The 16,934-nt window shown below is 47.7% G+C and overlaps 1 protein-coding gene across 5 annotated transcripts in view; it reads left to right on the top strand.

Annotated features, from left to right (window-relative positions):
* The window catches only part of ATPCL (ATP-citrate synthase), a 208,168-nt gene that overhangs the window by 28,513 nt on the left and 162,721 nt on the right, over positions 1 to 16,934 (top strand). Inside the window, exon 1 of one of the 5 annotated variants that reach the window (XM_037430043.2) lies at positions 6,795 to 6,971. The exons of the other annotated variants lie outside the window; for them this stretch is intronic. The gene's annotated coding sequence lies outside the window, so the exon portion shown is untranslated. Of the gene's footprint in view, positions 1 to 6,794; positions 6,972 to 16,934 lie in introns of those variants that run through there. 5 annotated transcript variants of the gene reach the window in all.

Below are 16,934 nucleotides of genomic sequence, written 5' to 3'. Positions count from 1 at the left end.
AGCTTCTACAGTGCTGCGCGGAACTATTGAAACAGAATATACTACCGCCTTTTTTTAACTTTTTATTGTCCGCCTTGGTAGTGTAGCGGTTGAGGGGGCTCGGCTGCTGACCCTTAGGCGGCATTCTACCCCGGCCGCGGCAGAAGAATTTTCATGAAGGCGAAAGGGCCAGTGTGCTGTGCGATGCCAGTACACGTCAGAGAACACCAGAATGCCTTGGCGGGCTAGTTGGTGTGAATCCTTAGTGTCGATTTGGTGCCGAACGACAGCACAAGAAACAAGACGGAACACGGCTCTGTGTTATCTTCCTGTGGTGTCGTTTTGCGCTAAATTAGCACTAAAGAACACCAGATAGTCGGTATTTCCAGAGCCCTCCACGAGGGTGTCCCCATAATCATGGAGTGGTTTGGGATGTTAAACGCAATAATAATAATAATAATAATAATAATAATAATAATAATAATAATAATAATAATAATAATAATAATAATAATAATAATAATAATAATAATAATATTATTATTATTATTATTTATTATTATTATTATCCGAATGCATGTTGCACTTCGAAATCACAGCGTTCGGAGTCTGTGCGAACCGATGACTGGAGGTCTCGGGTAGGTAGGTAGGTATAAACTTTATTTTTCCTTTGTAAAGGAAAGGTGCAATGGAAGAGAGATGAGGAGAGATTGCTACGCTCGATAGTCCTCCGCAACCCTCTCTGCCCAACCCAGGATGGCCTCCTGGACGTCGGGTTTCAAGCTGCGCATGGCAGCCTCCCACTGCTCCTCATTACTAATTAGTTTTCGAAGGGACGGTGGAGGGGGGTGCTTAGGGCACCCCCACATGATATGATTAAGATTTGCTTTCTGTGCGGAGCAATATTTACAGGAGGAGGACGGGTAAAGAGAAGGGTACATGAGGTGAAGAATGTAAGGAGAAGGAAAGGTGTGAGTCTGCAGCTGTCGCCACAGTACTTCGCGCCTTCGTATGGATTTCGACGTTAGCGGCGGTAAGGATAAACGACCAAGGCGGTAGTGACTACAGATGTCGTGAAATGTTAAAAGGCGATCCCGCGCAGCAAACGGTGCCGTTGTCGAAACGGGGCCTGGCTCTTCCAGCGCCTGCGCCCGGAACGTAAATCCTCGGGCGCTGGCGTGAGCCGCCTCGTTACCGGCAAGGCCCGCGTGCGCGGGAGTCCATATTAAAGCCGTGTCTTGTTGCGGGGGATGGGCCAAAAGGAGGGAGAGGGCTGTTTTGGACACCCTACCCGCTCCAAAATTGTAGATGGCAGTTTTTGAATCACTAATAATAAGTGAATAATTTGGAACTGTAAGGGCCAGAGCTATGGCTGCTTCTTCCGCCTCCTCAGAAGAGGAAGCAGAAATAGAAGCAGCAGCAGATATCTGACCTAGCGAATTCACAACTGAGAGGGCGAAAAAAGGACGAGTACTGTATTCGGCAGCGTCAACGTAGAGCACTTCTTTAGAAGTAGAAAATCGTTTTTCGAGAGTTTTTGCACGCTGTCGTCGACGTTGCTCGTGGTGCACAGGGTGCATGTTTTTAGGGAGCGGCGGAATGAGTAGATTCTTGTGTATTTCACGCGGAATAGTGTGTTTGGCGTTAGTGGTTGGAGTTGGCCTGATACTGAGGGTATCGAGTATGTATCTTCCGGTCTGTGTGTTGGAAAGACGAGCATATTGTGAAGTTAAGTGTGCTTCAATAAGTTCAGTTAAGGTGTTCAATGTGCCTGTCTCCATGAGCCGTGCGGTGGACGTTCGAATGGGGACTCCGAGAGCGAATTTGTAGATTTTACGTAACAAAGTGTCTACGTTATTTTGTTCTCTTCTCAGAAGGAACAGATAAGGGAGAGAATAAGTCACTTTATTAAGGACGAAGGCTTGGATGAGGCGGAGGAGCTCTGCCTCTCGTAGCCCGCCATGCTTATTAGATATCCTGCCTATAAGGCGTAGAGTGTGGTCCACAGTTGTTTGAAGTGCTTTAATGGTGTGTGTGTTTAGTCGATTTCGTTGTATGTGTAGTCCAAGCACCCTGAGTCTGTCAACTTTAGGCACGGGTGTATTGTTCAGTGTTATTTGTATATCAGAGATGTGCTTTTCAGAGCCCCGATGGGCAGGAAGGAGGAGCAGTTCAGATTTAGTGGGTGAACAGGTCAGATTCATGTTACCCGCACAAACCACCACCCTGTCAGCAGCAGTCTGCAGAGTTTCCTGAATGTGACCATCGGAGCCGCCTGTCATCCAGAGGGTAATATCATCTGCATAAAGTGAAAATTTGAGATCTGATATGGATCTCAGCGTTCGAGCCAGCGGCATCATCGCGATGTTAAAAAGGAAAGGTGATAACACTGATCCTTGAGGTGTGCCGAAACTCCCCAAGGAGTAAGAACAAGAGTGTTCAGACCCAATGTAAATAGTTGCCGTACGGTTCGAAAGGAACGCAGATATGTAATCATGAATCTTTTTACCAACGCCTATAGCGCTCAGTTCACTCAATATGGCAGTGTGGCTGACGTTGTTAAAAGCCCCATGGAGATCGAGACTGAGAACTGCTTGAGTATCGAGGCTAGAGTTAGGGATAATGATGTCATGCTTCAGTCGAAGCATGACATCTTGACTGGAAAGGGATTTACGGAAGCCTATCATTTCGTGAGGGTATAAGTTGTGTTCTTCTATAAATTTGCTAAGGCGGTTGAGGATTACATGTTCAAGTGTTTTTCCGATGCATGAAGTGAGGGAAATCGGACGTAGGTTGGCTGTGTTTATGGGCTTACCAGGTTTTGGTATGAAAATAACTCTGGCGTCCTTCCACGCAGCCGGCAAGGTAGAAGTGTCGAAGCAGTGGTTAAAAAATTTAGTGAGGGCTATAATTGAGTTTTCATCTAAGTTGCGGAGAAGTTTATTATTGACGAGGTCAGGGCCTGGTGCAGATGAGGTGCGAAGGTTCGCAAGCGCGTGTCTAACCTCAGCCTCCGTTATGGGGCTACTGAGATCATCATTTGGTTGTCCGATATAGTCAGGTGCATCGTATCGATACGCGCTGGGTAGGTGTTTGTCACGAAGATCATTAAAAAGAGTGTTTAAGTTACCTTTGTGCGAGTGAAGTAGTTTGTTAATGTGATGATTATTTGCGGTACGTGATATGGTAGGGTCTAATAAATGCCGCAGGAGCTGCCATGTCATCTTGCTGTCTAGGTGGCCATGCATGCTTTCGCATTTCTGGGTCCATTGTTGACAAGCAAGCTGTATGGCATAGTCCTGAATTTGCAAATCGAGTCTCGCAATTCTCAGTCTCAGTCGGCGATTGTGTCGCCTCTTCTTCCAGCGTTTGAGGAGAGATTGCTTAGCTTCCCACATGTGAAGAAGTCGGGTGTCAACTATTGTAAAAGGCGTATCAGGTGGTAACATGGTGGTATGCGTTTTTGTGTCAGTGTGCAATTGCTGTACCCATTCCGAGATATCATCTATCTCAGTAGGCGCCGAGCAGTGACGGGCCTCGCGAAACTTGTTCCAGTTAATAAGGCTCAGGCGCTTGGGAGCTAAAGGTTTGTGTCGGAAGTGTATGGTAGTTTGAATAATGTAGTGGTCACTACCGAAGTTAATGTTCAGGTTGGTCCATGTGACAAAGTGAACGCGATGGCTGAGTGTAAGATCGGGAGATGTATCTTTAGCTACACTATTACCTAATCTAGTGGGCATGTCTATATTGTTGTGGAGGGTGAGGCGGTGATCCTGTATGTGAACCCACAAAGCCCTACCCTTGGGTGTAGAAACAGAGTGGCCCCATACTTGATTTGGTGCATTAAAATCACCAAGTATTAGGAGAGGGTGATGTTTCGCGGCCGCAATGGCTCGGGCAAAGAGAGTATTGAAGCGATGGTGTTTCGCCTGTGGCCTACTATAGACGTTTAATACGTATAAAGGCGATTCTTGAGTTTTACAAGGAAGGACCTCCAAAAAGTTGTGCTCCACATCGACGCCGTCGAAATTAGAGTGAGTTACCGTCAAATGTTTTTGCGTTAATATTGCCGTATCGGGAGAATTTAGAGATTTAGTTTGGTGTACACTGTAACCGGGAAAAGTTATGTTTCCGTGGGTCTCTTGTAGGGCAATGACTGCAGGGGGTTTGGGGCAGGAGGCCAAATATTGTTGAAGAGTCGCTTTCTTTTTGCGGAACCCCCTGCAGTTCCATTGCCATACTACAAAGTTCGAGCGATTAGGGTTTGCAGCCATTGTCGGGAGGGGGTGTAGGAGAGAAGGCGGGTACGGCTATATTTGGATTATTGGCCGTGACGGCCGCAATCCATGCAGTGGTCTGCTGCATTTGAGTTTGTACAAAATCTAGAAACTTGTCAAGTTTGTCATTTATGGCAGCTTGGCCCGTCTCCTGAGCTGTGAATCTGCTCTCTATGTGAGAAATCTTACTTTCAATGACGGCGAATTTCTTCTGTGTTTTATTTTCGAGGGCGTTTATCCTATCGTTAAGAGTTAGAACTGTGTCGCTGAGAGATTCTTCTTCGCGTGGTGTGGCAGGGGTTTTGCGCTTATTTGAGGGTGGCAGCTGGGAGGTGTCTCGAGGCATTGTAGTGTCCATGTCAGTAGGAGGAAGAGGTATCGTGGGTTCAACAGCAGGGGGCGATTGAGCAGGAATGAAAGATCGTGGTTCGGAATGCTGCGAAAGATTGCTAAGGGGCATTCGGGATTGTAGCTCGAGCTTTAACTTTTGAATTTCTGCCTTGAGGCTAGCGTTTTCAGCTAGAACTTTTTCTAGGCTAATGTTTTGAGATAAGGAGCAGTTAGAGGAAGCTGCCTGTGCCCAGCTTACCTTTAATGGGTTTGGCAGATGACTGGTGGAATGGGGGTTCGTTGACTGGGTCGGGAAGTCAAGTTCTTTGGGAGTCGAGTTTGGGCCCCGCCTCTTGCTCTTGCTGCGACCCCGCTGTGGGCCACGCTCTTGCGAGCGATTAAGGCTCGGTGTCCGGGATGATGGAACTTCCGAGGGCTTAGGTGTCTGGTGTTTAGGTGTCTTAGTCTTGTAACGCTGTTTGCACAATGGGGAACCGGTGATGTGAGCTCCACCACACACGACACAGACGGGTTCACATTCATGGTCCATTGAGGAATCCTTCAGTCCGCACTTGTGACAGATTGCATCGGGAGTAGAGGGGCAGACATCCTGGCGATGTCCAATTTTTCGGCAACGGGTGCAGGCTTCCACCTTCAGTCGGAATGGGCGGCAGCGAAGCGTGCAGCCTTCGTAGTTGATGTAAAAAGGGACGTGCGTGCCACGGAAAACAACCAAGATGGTTTCGGTGGTGCTCAGTCGGCGAGCGGCCCCAATGGTCATGGCTGGATTACATCTTTGGAGGGTTGGAAGGATTTCCTCGTCAGCGTAATCCAGAGGGAGATGAAACCTTCCACGACAAGAATCTACAGGGTCGGCAACGTGGGTGACGACTTCGTAGGGGACTCCGTTGAACTTTAAGGTCCGGATGTTGTGGTATAAATCTGCTCGGTCCATGCTTGACGTACTCACGAGCACTGTGTGACTGGTGGGATTGACCCTGATTTGATCAGGGCTGCTGATGGGAAGTCCAACTGCTTTGAGAACGAGTTGTCGTAAGACACAGGGGTGCAACTTGGTACAGTCGAGACCCCCGCGTATCCGAAGAATCACCTTGTAGTCCGCATCGGGCAGTGGTGGAGGTTTAGGCTCCCATGAAGATGGTTTCTTCAGATCCGCTGCGCAGGTGTCAGCCGATGAACCAGTGGGACGAAGGTCAGCATGTAGAGCACGCCATGAGCGAGCGGCGTCGCCTCCAGCAGCGACGCCCGCTGCGACGCTGGCCGCGTCGCGCTGGGCGCCTCCACTCATACTAGGCCGGCGGTTAGGCCTAGCGCGGAAGCGGTCGAGAGTTGGTGTGATGTGTGATCCAGGGTCCAAGGACCTGAAGAGGTGGTCATAACACGGTAAGTAGCCGGAGCCAAACGTACACACGTCAGCGTTTGATCGGGATCAAGACGAAATCCGAGGTCTCGGGTAAGATTCCCGGACTCGGCGGCCACATTTCGATGGGGCCATTACTGAAACGAGTGCTAACCTGAGGAATCGTTCGGTGAAAATAAACTCTGAAGGTCCCGCTGTGTCATATGTCTCCTCATAATCGTCGAGCTTGCTTAGCTGTCACGCAAACCATGGTCATTTTTTTTTTTTATTTCTCTTTCCGATGAGGGCGTTATGCAATCGGCTGGGTATTCTGTTTCGATACCGTGTTTACGGTGGCGAAGCATACCATCACCCACAGTTCAACTTATTCAGCGTTTATCGTTTGGACTACAGTGAATAACCGATTAGAAAATGACGACTTTGGGTGCGTTATGGCGGGATAATCTGCTATGCAAGCTTCACCCACTCTCGAAAACAAGGAAAGCAGAATAAATGAATGCTTCAAGTACGCCGGAGAGAGTGCACATCGGCTAACTGGGCCGAGGTGGTTTTCCCGCTCCTGATTAACTATTACGCAAGCATGCCCGATGAGCTCAATGCCCGTAAGACAGTGAAGCCCGTCACATTCAGCTGAAAGTGTTCATGCCGAGGGCGTTGTTGTAGCGGGTCGCCTCTGCCGCGCTGTTCGGCGCAAGGTTTGTGCCCCCCCCCCCCCCCCCCCCCGATTGCTTCTTACGTCATCCGTGACGTGGGCCTGAGGGAGACATCGTCACAGCGCCCTCCCCACGCATTTCTCTTCCTTTCCACCCGGCCACCGGGCGCAGCCGTACCGGTCGGTCGCACGATGCGACGGGGAAAATAACTAATCGCGGCTCTTCGAATACAGCGGAGGAAATCGACACCGTTTGCGCATCCTTTACGTGAACGACGTCTCCCTCTCTTCGGTGCGCGAGCAGTGGCCGCATTCGACGTGTATTCCGCTGGGCTGTGCTGCGCGTGTCGAGGTAAGTTCGTACACTTGTTTGCCTCGCGTCCCGATTCGTACGGCCGCGTGTACTGGTGGGGGCCGAGAGCAGCAATGCGTATACTGTAAGGTTGACTGTTTGGTTGGTCTATAGTCCCTAAAGTCTCAAAGCAGCTCAGGCTAGGGCAGACGCCGAAAGTGGAGGACAATTGTTTTCGACCACATCAAGCTCTCTCGCAGTAGAGTTTAGTAGTACGGAAAGGCAGCGCCTGGTTTTTTTGACTTCGTCTTTAGCGCTGCGTCAATCATGCAAGCAATTAAGCTCTCCCACGCAGTGAGAGTACATGGGCCTCTAGAGCATCTCGCCTGCACCTGTCTGCGACCGCTGGGTTTTTCGTAACAGCGTTTCTCTGCTCAGTCTTCGCGGGAATGACGCCCTTGTTTCGTGCAGCTATCATCTTCTATAGATCGCGTTTTTCATGTTTTCAAGTACTATGCTTTCTTACTGTGGCAGAGTCTCTGGGGACATTCATTGGTGCTCTCTTGGCTGAGTGTGCAATCCTGCGTTATACGGGTTCGCGTTTTGCGCAGACTGTGACGTTGTTGCTGCAAATAATTGCGCCTGTTCAAAGATCGTTGCCTCCAAGGTTATTCAGCTGTGGGAAACAAACATATTTTGGATTTCATGTGAATGTCATACTAACAGAGGTTCACTGTCGTACGCTTCTAAAGGACATTTCGTCCACGATAATGCGCGTTGTTGACGCAGTGGCGATAATAAGGTGATTGCCCTAACGTTCATTTTTATCCAGTTGCAAGCGCACAGACTGAAGTGATGAACTGTTAAGAACTGCATTTGCTGTAAAACATGCAGAATCGCTAATAAGTATGCCTAACAGAGTGAACTTACGTTCATTTGAACGTCTAAATTTGACTAGTCGATCGTTTTGTTCCTCAAACGGCTATTTCTGTGAGAGACAAATGCTAGCGCAAATATATTGCATTGTAGATAAGTAGGTATGCGTGTATGTATGTATAGCTCTCACTGCATATCGTAGGCATCATGCGACGCGTATCAGGACTCGCTCGCTGGATTCCGTGCCGACCGGTTGTGCCCTCGCGACCTCCGACGACAGTGCAGCTCTGGCCGACTGGGTTGGTCCTACGCCACGACGCCGGTCCCCGATGACGACTACAGCGTAGCTCTGGCCGACTGGATTAACCCTACGCCATCTCCTGTCGCCGACAAGAGCTCTCGCCAGTGGTGCCCCGTTCTCGGAATCGTCCTTCCTATCTTCTCCTCACTTCCGTCCACGGTATTGCTGCCGTCGTTCGCTGTCCCTGCTCCTCGCTCTCTCCTTCCTCTCTCTTTCTCTTCACCTTTTAATTATATCCTCTCTATCCCCTCTCCCCCCCCCCTCTCGTGAGCTACTATTGAGGTGTCCTCCGCCTTGAGAGGCAATTACGGGGCTCACTTTTCTCTTCTTTTCATTTAAAAATCGCAACCCCCCTCCCCCCACGCGTATCAGTCGCTCGTGTGTCCAGAGGAAAACAATAGCTCGGGGAGCAGTGAAAACCATGGAAAGGCACCGTTGTGACGGATCACACATTATTGTTAAAGTCGTCTTCGTGAGAGTAAAAAAAAAAAAAACTCCGAAATTATTCGCACGGCACGGTCACCGTGGACATCGTTGTGTATGAGTGTTCGGAATGGTTTATTACACGTCCCCGCTTTAAATGGCGACGAAGAAACCCACATGCCTGCGAGAGCAGCGTTGTGTGCATGCCGCGTCCACGCAGCAGGCTCGCAGTCTCGTTTCTTTTGACGACTCGGGGAAAGAAGGTTGACAAAACGCTATAAGCTTAATGTGCAGGGATACGAATACGGGAGACGCGAAGAAGATCGCGGCTTGATTGAGAAAGTATTCACAGCAGCATTAAAAATGCGCGATACTGCCCATGTCATGCCAACATGTCCGCCTAGCTATTTATCTTTCACTCACTGCGATTAAAAGTAGATGCTAATAAGCGAGGTAAGTTTGCAGTAAGGGGGAAAGAAAATACGAAAAAAAAAATACATGGATAACGATATTTGCTACAGGCAACTGAACTTACGGTTTAAGGGCCGTTTCATGCCCCCGCGATCTCCGACGACAGCGCAGCTCTGGCTGACTGGCTCGCCCTACGCCATCTCTTGACGCCGGCAAGAGCTCTCACTGAGTGGTGGCCCGTCCTCAGGCTCTTGCCACTGTTTCCATCTTTCCTATCTTCTCCTTATTTCCGTATGTGGGTCTCTCTGTCCCTGCTCCTATCTCTATCCCCACATTTTTTATTCCTCCCTACCAATTTTAATCCCTCCTTACCCCCATCCCTCGTGAGCCACTGTTGAGGTGTCGCACTGTGATGCAGACAGTTACGGGGCTCACTTTTATTTTATTTTCTCTCTTTTAAGAATCAGCAACTGAGGGCGCAAAGCTGCTAGATGGGGACAGTGCCCTAAAACGTGATTGCGTGAAGCGTATTATGTGAGACAACTAATGTCGTCACCCCGTGGCATAGGGGACGCCATTACAAAGTCGTCGCAAATGTTCGAAAGTAGTAGAAGTTCGTCATACTGGACCGGATGGGGCTGGCGTTGGTCGATAACGGCCTCTGCATAAGCGAGAGGCGCCGCAGGAGGGGCGCGCCTCAGCAACTTGATGAATGGCATGACGGAGCGAGTGATCCAGTGAAGCTGCGGAGGCAAGGTGGCTTCCAAAGCTGAGAGTTCCACAGTGGGAATTCTGGCGTGACGGGTAGACGCAGCTCATCAAAGCTTTGGCACAGTTCACCGACCTGCTCTGCTATCTGAGGGCACTTGACTACCAGCATATGAAACGCATCGTCACCTATGTCTTTCAACCTGTGCCTTATTTTGTCAGACTCGCCATAGATGCATTCACCCGCTTGCAAAGGTCGATGACATTATCAATATATAACTCGCCATTCATTTAGGCTCTGCCACGCAGGCGGTGCTAGGCGCGAAGCTTGCGCAAGTCAGGCCAGAAAGAAGCGATGTTTTGTTTGAAAGCCGACCAACTCGGCTGCGTGGTGGTTGTACCATAGCGTAATGACCAAATCGTCGACTTGGCAGGGTTACACCGCACTCTACCAGCCAGCCTTGGACGCAAAGTTCGTCTATGGTGTCGCTGAACATCGGAGGGTCACGTGGACGAACATGACCGACGCGGGCGTATAGGTGACGCTTGGGAAAGAGTGGCGTCCTTGGTCATTTCGGGGGCAGATGGCAAAAAATACGCTTGCGAAGCTCCAGGACGAGGAGGCCCTGCACCTTCATCAAATGTAGCGGGCGTCTTCTTCCGGAAAAGATATTTGGCAAGAGGAGCACGAAGGCAAGAAAGACAGCTGCACCAAAGCTGGGGAAGTGCCTAAGGTGTTTTTATATTGCACCATGCAGTTCACAGCTCTGTGCCAACGAGAGAAAGGACGATGATGACGTTCATGTGCGGCGCGCTCATTTAAATGGTGGCGAGTTACATCGACTATGTTGAAAATTGTGTATTAAAAAGTCCCAGGAGTACGTATTGGAAGTAACCAATTATTCATTAAGAATGACATGGCTCCCATTGGATTGGAAAATAGCAAAGGTTACCATTACTCAAAGTTTCGGTTCTGGGTAAAAGGTATGTATTGGACAACATTAGGCCAAGTGCGCTAACTTCAAAATTTGTAAAAAAAAATTGAGAAAATCTGAAACATTCGTATAGCACATTTTATTAATGACAGAAATTCTGAATCCATGCTAAATTGAGGCTTCAGAACCGGATGCTCTATATGGCAGAACCATTCGCATAAAATTAGCTAAGCAGGAAAGAAAATATGCTGCGCTCGTTACTCTCGATATTGCAAAAGCATACGACAGCATTGAGCCTGTCGTGGTAATTAATCAGCTGTACAACCTTAACTTTCTCAGGTACATACAATCATAGATGGCAGAATCTTTACGCAATAGAACGTTTTATTGTTTCGAAAGTGGCGTCTCCTCTTCTAGATTAGTGCAAACAAGCAGTTCTTTCCGCGGTAATGTTTAATATTTCTTTGATGAGCTATATTTCACTGCATCAGGACGTCAGCATCATCAGCAGATGATATTCATAAGCTATTCTAAATATTACAATCATACTTTTCAGCCCTAGAATGGTGACTTGATGTTTACATCTTTATTTAAATGTCAGAAGATGTTCTGTTTTAACATTTCCTCTCAAAGACCCTATTCACATTTTATAATCTTGATAGTATTCCTCAAGTAGTGAATGTGAAATATCTCGGGGTGATTTACGACCAGTCTGTCTTGGAAGCCGCACATTGAATGCATTGCAGCGAATGGTGGCCGGGTGGTGGGATTGTCAAGCAATATCGGCAATAATCGGTTAGGTATGCGGAGAAATACTCTTATCTCAGCCTGGTGCTTGAGTAAAGTTGCGTGTTATATGCAGGGGCATTTGCTTACAAGATGCATCGTATGGTATTCATCGAGAAACAAGCCCTGAAACGATGCTTAGGTCACCCCAAGTTTGTAGCAGTCAAGGTCTTGTATCTGAAAAGTAGGCTTCCCTCACTTGCTACCCGTTTTAAAATATTAGCTACACAGTCATTTCTCAGGTTGTACCAATCGCCGGTAAGGCGCTTAAAAACAGTTTTTGTTGCCAGTCCCGACTTTTTTTTTTTTTTTTTGCAATATGGGTCGAGATTTCACACGCCTCAAATTCTGGTTATACAGTGATTTCTCGATGAATTAAGCGTTGAAATTAATGACTAGCCTTAAATCAGTAACAGTAAGAATGCTTTTGAAATGTTTTGCTAATATATTTCCAAAAAATTCAAATTTAAAATTTATGTCGTCGAGCTTTTTACAAGCTATATTAAAAGCTATATTAAAAGCCTGATGTGACTGATGAGTCACAAAGTGAAGAAAAATGTGGAAATGGTATTTTTTCCCCCTACCCTAAATTGATCTTTTTCTCTTCGCCTTCCAGATTATGTTCCCATTTTTGAAGCAGAATTTTTTTGCGACAATTTTAGCTTTCCGTAAAAGAAGGGCATCATTATGTTCTGCAGTAATTTGGTGGATTCATTATCAGTATGTGCCTCTCTTACTGCTAATGAACTCGCATGCTGACAGTGCTTTCAAAGCATTACTTCCCCCGCATATCACTTGGATCAAATTGGTCTTGGTTCTAGCACACAAGGGCCTATTTATGAATGAAATGGCAAATGCGCCGGCAAAGTCATCTTTAGATGGGCCTGCTGTTGAGTTTTTTACCGGATTAATTATAGGTGCCACATTAAAGAGCAAACTGCTGCTACAGGAACTTCTGCGCCTTCACTGGCGGCCACATCAGAATTCAAGCACTTCATGCATCGTTAGAATAATAAAATATGTCAAACTCGAGCAAGCGAAGTCGCAATCTCTAGACTGCGTTGTCAGACTCCGCAGCTAAATTCATATTTACACAGAGCTGGTTTGGCAGTCTCCCCTCGTTGTCCTTTTCGCGGAGTAATTGATTCAACCGAACATTACCTCATTTTCTGTAATGCATACTCGGCCTTACGGAAAAATAGTTTAGGTGCCGTTTTCTGCCTCCTTAGAATAGATTTAAGTGCGCAAAATGTGCTTTCTGTTGGGGCTTTGTCTCTTGGCCAAAGTGACGGGGAGATTGCTGACGCATTGAAGGAGTTCGTCAAAGGCTCGAAGAGGTTTATGTTTTGAAATCAGTCTTCGCTCTTTTTTTTTTGCTTTTCTAATTTCATTTTTATATTCTAACGCGTAGCTTCATTGCTTGTGTTCCAATACAGTTTATTACTGTATTAACAAATTCGTCTTCTTTCATATTCTTTCTCGTAGACTAATCCTTTTATTAAAGTAATAAATTGATCAAAGTATCAAAGTTTTAATAAAGTATTCTTTCGTTAAAAACTATCTGGTTTTTGACCAATCCTCCAGCGTGGTTGTGCGCCACAAAATTGAGAAACTAGAATTGCAAGAATATTCGTGTATGCGTGCATCTGCAGGGGCCCGTCAAGATTGTCGGGTTGTCGAAATGAACACCGTGCTCGTCACTGGACACGCCGCAGTGATTATTATTATGACAAGAATTAGTCAGCTGCAGTATAGCCCATCGATTTGTCAACGCTGAGTAATCATCAATTCACATGCTGTGTCACCGTGCGTGTAAATAACTACACCTACTTTCGTCGCTTTTCCTCATGTAGGAACGTTCAGAAGTAAGCTTTGGGTGCAACCTGGTGGTCGGTCGATCGTTTAAACATGTCTCCCTCGTGTAGCCAGGGCTTGAATAACCTTTATGTACTTCCATCTCTGTTATTAATCACGTGTTTTCGTTCCTTCTAATTACTCGCTGCTCGAATTTTATAGTCTGCTATGCCATCGTGTGAGGCAAGCCCGCATTGCATCCCTCGAGTCTAAGTGATCGACCGACTTGGGAGCACGCGCGCTCGGAACCAGCTGCGTTGGCTTCTTTGACGATTGTTGAACGTGTCCACTGCTCGCCGCGTTGTGGTTGGTGGGGAGATTGGGTGCGTCACAGCAGGTTCACCGAATATATGAGCCTCATGCAGTGTACGGGGTGTTAGAGACGTTCTGTGACCGCAAAGTGACACATTTCTCGGAAGTTTGACATTGGTTGTTCGTATATCACAGTTTTCGCTACGCTTCGGTGTATGCGTGAATCTGACTCGGTAATTTTATTTGGGCGTTTAGGCTCTGCCGTAGAAGTAGGTCGCCGTTTAGGATTCTCGACGAGAAGGAAGTCATGATATATCGCTCACCCTTTGGCTCGGCTTACTCTTTTGTTTTCGCCGTCCTTCGTAGGCAGGTTCGGCATACGACGACGGCGCCGCTGCCGCAGCCTCTGGGCTTCTTGTGAATAGAAGCACCGCGCCCGACGGCGAAGCATGAAACTGTTGCTTGACGCGAAAAGGGCTCGTGCTTTTGCAAGAGAGCGAGATGCGCCGTGCTGAAGCGGGAGTTCGGGCCAAAACGGCCCACTCAGCCATTGTAGACCCATACGAATCGTACATGTATTCTCGTATGATGGCATACGAGATTGTTACGTATGACCCGTATGAGATTTTTCCCTAGGGATACGACTGGAAAGTGGTCGGCAGGTGGCCACTTCGACATCATCATCATCATAATCATCATCATCAGCCTGACTAGGCCCACTTCAGGACAATGGCCTCTCCCATGGTCCGCCAATCAACCCGGTCTTGTGCTTTCCGTTGCCATGTTATATCTGCAATCTCATCGGCCCACTTAACTTTCTCCCCTTCATGCGTTTGCCTTCTCTGGGAATCCATTCAGTTACCCTTAATGACCAGTGGTTATCCTGCCTACGCGCTACATGCCTGGCCTATGTCCATTTCCTTTTGTCGATTTCAACTATGATATCCTTAACGCAGGTTTGTTCCCTGATCCACTCTGCTCTCTTTTTGTCTCTTAAGGTTCCACCTATCATTTCTTTTTCCATCGCTCGCTGTGTCGTCCTCAATTTAAGCTGAACCCTTTTTGTAAGCCTCCAGGTTTCTGCTCCGTAGGTAAGTACCGGCAAGATGCAGCTGTTATGTACGTTCCTCAAGGGATAGTGATAATGTACCAGCTTGCCTAATGTGCTCTACCCCCATTCTTATTCTCCTAGTTATTGTAATCATGTGGTTCGGCTCTAAGTAGACGTAAACTTCAAGTTCACTATTACCTACCTCGAAGCGCTGTTCTCTTCCGAGGTTGTTCATTACTTTCGTTTTGTGCGCGTTAATTTCAAGACCTACCTTTCTGCTCTCCTTGTCTAATTCAGTAATCATGAGTTGCGATTCGTCCCCTGAGTTACTCAGCAATGCAATGTCATCCGCAAAGCGCAGGTTACTAAGAACTCTTCATTAACTCTTACGGGCGTCATCGTGGGGGTCACTGCTTGATTCTCCGCGCCACCTCCGCAAGCAGTCGCGTGCGTAACATAATACGGCTGCTCATATTTCGGTTCTCCTCAAATGGCTCCCGCGTTTGCTCTCGCGCGTCAAGTTATCGCTGATCTGTGTGCGGTGGTGCCCGTCGGGGCGTGCCTCTAGGGGCGATGCATATATCTGCGCATTCTGGCTCGATCGCTCATTTTCGCTGATAAGGCTTGGGGCCCCCTTGAGCGTCTATCGTTTTCTAGGCTCCCGGTATGCATTCTTGTTATCTGTTTGTAGCGATCTGTTAACGTAACGGAGTGTACCGGTTCGTGATGTTTACCCTGCAGATGCGCGAGGGGAGCGCCACGGTGAGCAGGAAGTTCTCGAGGAAGGTAACGATGTGTCCTTCTAATCCACACGTGGTGCCTAAACTGCGGTGTGTGATTTCGATCTGCTTGCATCTGTAACCAGGTATTTTACATTCTTTGATCGATATGGCGGGCACCTTGGATATTGGGAGAAGGACGCCGTGTCGTTGACCTTGACGATCAATTGGACCTCTTTTCCCGCTCAGTTTTTGTCTCCTTTTGATTTAACTAACGATACACACAGGGCAACGTCGTAGCTTTGGGCAAAACCTACTGCGGCGTTACAGTTCTGCACGAAGAAGAGAGATAGGATGCGCATGTTCACACGGCGAACTGCTGCTGAAGTGCTACATCGGTTTTCAGGCCGAAATGTGCCCGGTACATCCGGTCACCCTCTGGCGAGGAGACATGTATACACACAGCTGCGCTGCCTCTTGTCACAGCAGCAGGTGTCAGATGTATGCAAATAATGTGATCGTTGCCGTGCACTGTGTCAGTGCACGCTGATACATTTTCCGGAGGAGCCCTACACTATGGCGGGCCTTACAAACATCACGCTTACAACAGCAGACAGCTCAGCTAGTTTTGCATGACCATGTGCTGACAATAGACCTCTACCGGAGTACGTCACAGCGTGACGTCACCGGTGCACGTTCAAGGCGGCAGTTGGCAACACTCCCGCCGGTGGCTGAGTGGGGTTATAGATAGAATATATTCTAGTACACTATAGTGGGGTGCAGTCGCTCGGTGCTTGGGGCAAGTTTTTTTCTTTTTGAAAGCTTAATTTTTATCTCACAGTGGTAACATTAGCTGTGGTGTGTGCAGTGTGAATAACGTGATGCGTCCTGTTTGCGAAAACACAGGTATTCCTTGTGGGCCGGTTTCAGTAACCGGTTGTCGATGGAACTTTACGATCTGACATTTTAGTCGACGTAAAAATGCATTTGACGCGATTTGACGCGATTATCTGCGAGTGGGTACATCTCGGCGTGCAAAAAAATAAAGTGCATGATCTCCGGGTGATATATTGGGCGCGGGGCCCACCACTGGAGGCGCGAGCGCTGCAATCGCTGTGACGTGCATGGTGTGGATCATGGAAAGCTGGCGGTCGAATGCGTTGCTTTTACCGTGACTTCGCGGTGTTTTCAATTTTCAAAAGAGTTGTTTTGCTGTTACTTCATGTGTGCGGGCTTCTGTAGACTACACAATCTGCAAAGTTGCCGGAAGAGTTTCTGGCGGTGTGCCACAGTGCGCTACGTACGCAAGGGCACTGCTACAGCTGCTGGCTGTGCCACTGTCACCTCTCTTTCTCTGTTGTACTTGTTATTTCGAGCTTACCAGGTTAAAATGAGCACCGACCATTAATACTCACAGATAAACGTTTCAGTTTCCGCGCGGGAGCCTCGTTCGCAAAAAAAAAAGTGAATGTGCATACAATCTGATTATGTATATTTTAAAATATGTCGTGTATGTGTGTATATGTGGGGATGTTGCCGTCATTACATTCACGAATGTGTGCCGTTTTCTCAATTTTCAGCGAGTCAATATAGCCCGGAAGTTCAGTTCGTTTCCCCTTATGTTTGTTAATTTTACCATATTCTGGTCTATTTGTGGCCAGCTGCTCTTGCGTGTTCGGCCAGCGCAGTCGACGACACCTTCTTTCT

This window comes from Rhipicephalus microplus, chromosome 1 (genome assembly GCF_043290135.1).
Source record: "Rhipicephalus microplus isolate Deutch F79 chromosome 1, USDA_Rmic, whole genome shotgun sequence".
In the NCBI taxonomy this organism is placed as follows: Eukaryota; Metazoa; Arthropoda; class Arachnida; order Ixodida; family Ixodidae; genus Rhipicephalus; species Rhipicephalus microplus.
Note: the sequence above shows the minus strand (reverse complement) of the source record. Positions and strands in the feature narration are given on the sequence as shown.